Source organism: Ictidomys tridecemlineatus, chromosome 4 (genome assembly GCF_052094955.1).
Source record: "Ictidomys tridecemlineatus isolate mIctTri1 chromosome 4, mIctTri1.hap1, whole genome shotgun sequence".
NCBI lineage: Eukaryota > Metazoa > Chordata > Mammalia > Rodentia > Sciuridae > Ictidomys > Ictidomys tridecemlineatus.
In genome coordinates, this window is record NC_135480.1 from 148,247,824 (window position 1) to 148,251,867 (window position 4,044).

General features: G+C 41.5%; 1 pseudogene; it reads left to right on the forward strand.

The window, feature by feature from the left end:
- The first annotated feature begins 1,234 nt into the window (after positions 1–1,234).
- On the forward strand, positions 1,235–3,279 carry LOC144376706 (adenosine receptor A2b pseudogene; annotated as a pseudogene).
- The last annotated feature ends 765 nt before the right edge of the window (positions 3,280–4,044 follow it).

Sequence of the window (4,044 nt, forward strand, 5' to 3'; positions counted from 1 at the left end):
AAAGGTAAACAACCCATGCATACAAGTGGGAAGTGCTAGAAATGGGATACCAAACCATGTCTACTGGATTTGAAAACCCCTGATCCTTGGCAACTCTGTTCCTTGAGTCCAGCTCCAGTTGGAGTTAAACATGAGTGTGAAGCCTAATAGACACAGATCAATGTTTTTGAAATAATGACTGAAGGTGAAAAAACTTTGACTCTTGAGGCTGTTAAGTGCTGGTCATGATTTCCTAAGATCTCTTGCAGGCATCAGGGTTCCATTGACACTGTTCTATCTAACACAAATGTGGAGGTTCCTGGAAAATCTTTTGCTTTTTCTATTCAAGCACTAAGCCTTCTTGTTTCTGTTTTTTGTTGCCTGAAAAGACATTGAGAAAAGAAACTGAAGCAGTTCTACTTCATGAGGTAGAGAGAATCAGGAGAAAATTTTACATGGTAAGCATGGCTGGTTGGAAAAGAGGGAGGGTTCTGTGGGCATCATTCAGAAGGTGAACAAAGTTGGATGTTTATCCTATTGGCCCATATGAGTCATTGCTTTAGTATTTTCTGCTATTTATAGAAAACATAATCTATTCAAAGGGCCTGAGGGGGGTTGAGAGAGAGATTTAAATTTTTTATTAACATATTAATTGTTGCTTAGTCCATTTATTGATTAGGCTATTTGTTGTTGTTTTATTTTTTTTTTCCATTTTTTTATTGATTGTTCAAAACATTACAGAGCTCATGATATATCATCTTTCATACATTTGACTCAATTGGGTTTTGAACTCCCCAAATACATAATGCAGATTCACTTCTGTTACATACTCACATTTTTACATAATGGCATATTAGTGACTGTTGTATTCTGCTACCTTTCCTATCCCCTACTATCCCCCCTCCCCTCCCCTCCCCTCCCATCTTCCCTCTCTACCTCCTCTGCTGTTGTTCAATTCTCTCCCCTTTTTTCCCCCTCCCCCTTGTTTTTGTTTGTTTTGGAGGGTGTTAACATTTTTTTGTATTAAAACAAATTTACAAATTTTAAAAGTCAGAGAACACAAAATAGATATTCACTAATTGCAGTTACTTTTGCAAAATATACAAAAACAAATAAATAAATGCAAAGGACCCATAGCTTAGGAAAGTTCTGTGCAAGTGAGAGATCCTCACCCTTAAGCACAATAACTTCACAATTAATTCACCCCTGATGGACTTGGCCACTTCCTTGTTTTTCTTTTAGTGTTATTTGGTAAATGCTGCAAGTGAAGGAAGTAAGTGATATAAACTGTAGTGTTCAGTGCTAAAATGTGAGCAGGAACCATATATTGTCAATCTCTGAACACCCCAACACAGTGATTTTTAACTATTTCAGAACCAACGATTTATAAATTCAAGCTTTTAGACAGATTTGGTATAGCTAGTACAGTATTGTGAAAGCTTGAATTTGAATTTCCTATAGGTGGGACATCTCATTTTGCTATAACTACCAGTCTTCATATTATACTTCACCTGTTTACTCTCCACACTTATTTTGCCTTCCTCCTCAGGGACAGCACTTGAGTTTGTAATCCTGCTTTAGAGTGAGGTGATTGGGAAAAGGTAAATGAAGACCCTAGGTATAGTCATATATTAACTTGGGTAAAAGAGGCAGTTGTCTCAGAAATTACAATCTGACAGCTGGCTTCTCAATAGACTATAAATAAGACTGGTACATTCTGATTTCTCCTCAGAAAGCTCTCTATAGAAGGAAATCACAGATAATCCATAGAAGATTTCTGTCATTTTCCTACATACATATATACATGTATATATTTCCTACATACATATATGCGGAGATTCATAGGAGCACAATGAATCTCCACATCATGTACAAGCACAAGACTGAGAACCTAATTAGAATAAGATGGACCCATGTTTGCATAAATATGTCAAAATATTCTCTATTTTCATGTGTATCTAAAAAGAACAGCACGTGGCTAGAGGAGGCAGGACATGGCTAGAGAAGGCGCGGTCTGGTGCTCCAGCAGTGCCTGGCGGGTTTCACTGGCTGTCCCGCGCACAGCAGGACCCTGGTAGGGGACCCCTGGGGCCAGCTGGCCAGGCCATTGCCGCTGGAGACTCTGGACGCTGGACGCACTAATGTGGCACTGGAACTCCCTGTCGCTGCGCTGTCGGTGGCAGGGAACATGCTGGTGTGCATGGCGACGGGAATGTCAAACACGCTGCAGACTCCCACCAACTACTTTCTGGTGTCCCTGGCGGCAGCTGACGCGACTGGGCTGTGGGGCTGATCGCCATCCCCTTTGCCATCACCATCAGCTGCGCTTCTGCACTGACTTCCACAGCTGCCTCTTTCTCGCCTGCTTTGTGCTTGTGCTCACTCAAAGTTCTATCTTCAGCCTCCTGGCCGTGGCCATCGACGGGTATCTGGCCATCCGCGTCCCGCTCAGGTATAAGAGTTTGGTCACCAGGACCTGAGCAAGAGGAGTCCTCGCTGTGCTCTGGGTTCTTGCTTTTGGCATTGGATTGTCTCCATTCTGGGGTGGAACAGTAAAGACAGTGCCACCAACAACTGCACAGATCCCTGGGATGGAACCATGAATGAAAGCTGCTGCCTTGTGAAGTGTCTCTTTGAGAATGTGGTCCTCATGAGCTACTTCAACTTCTTTGGATGTGTCCTGCCTCCTACTGCTTATCATGCTGGTGATCTACATCAAGATCTTCATGGTGGCCTGCAGGCAGCTGTAGCGCATGGAGCCGATGGACCACTCCAGGACTACCCTCCAGCGAGAGATCCATGTCTCCAAGTCCCTGACTATGACTGTGGGGATCTTTGCTCTGTGTTGGCTACCAGTACATGTCATCAACTGTTTCACTCTTTTTCAGCCAGCCCAGGCTAAGGACAAGCCCAAGTGGGCAATGAACATGGCCATTCTCCTGTCACATGACAATTCAGTTATCAATCCCATGGTCTATGCCTATAGGAACCGAGACTTCCACTATACTTTTCAAAAAATCATCTCCAGGTATCTGCCAGATGGATGGCAAGAGCAGGAATGGGCAGGCTGGGCCACAGCCTGCATTCAGTGTGGGCCTATGACCCAGGCTCTGGCTTCTTGGAGGCCAAAGCCTCCAAAGTGATAGGACACGATTGACGGATCCTCACTGTGAAAGACAGCTACACTTCACAAGCATCTGGGCTCTCTTCTGAGCACTTGTCTGGAGTTACCACATATTTACCTCTACTATGTACATGCCATTAGTAGACTCCATGTGTCAACAAATGTATTTATGATTGTTCGGCTGCTCTTATTGTGTGGATGATGCAAAACTGTTGGAACTCAACAGTGTGAGAATTTTCCTAAGCAAAATCATGTAATTGTGTATGTATAGTCAGTGAAATAAAACTTTTATTTAAAAAATGAAAAAAAATAAAATTAAAAAAACATACTAATGGGGTACAGTGTAATATGTCAACACATGCACATAGAGTGCTCTGATCAAATTGGGATAGTAATTTGTTTCCCTCACCATGTCATTTCTTTATGTTTGGAGTCTTAGAACTGCTCTCTTCTAGATCCTCATAATAAATACAAGTGCAGTATTGTGAGCTATAGTCATTACAGTGATATACAAGAGAACAGAATTTATTCCTTCTATCTAAATGTGTTTTGGTACTAGTTATCCAATGTTTCTTTATCCTTCCCCACCATCTTGCAAGAATCTACTAGGCAGTATTCTGCATGTAGATAGACATGTTTATTTTTAGCTTTCATATATTAGAGAGAACATGTGGTACTTGTCTTGCTATGTCTGACTTATTTCACTTAAGATACTATCTTCCAGTCCCATCCAGTTTCCTACAAATTATAGAATTTCCTTCATCTTTATGGTGGAAAAATATTCCACTGTGTGTCCATTCATCAGTCAGTGGCAACATAGGTTAGTGTTTTATCATGGATGTTATAAATTAGGCCTCAGTCAACATTGGATTGGAAATGTCTTCAGTATGCTGATCTCATTTCCTTTGGATTTTATTCTTTTAGAATAGCTGGATCATGTG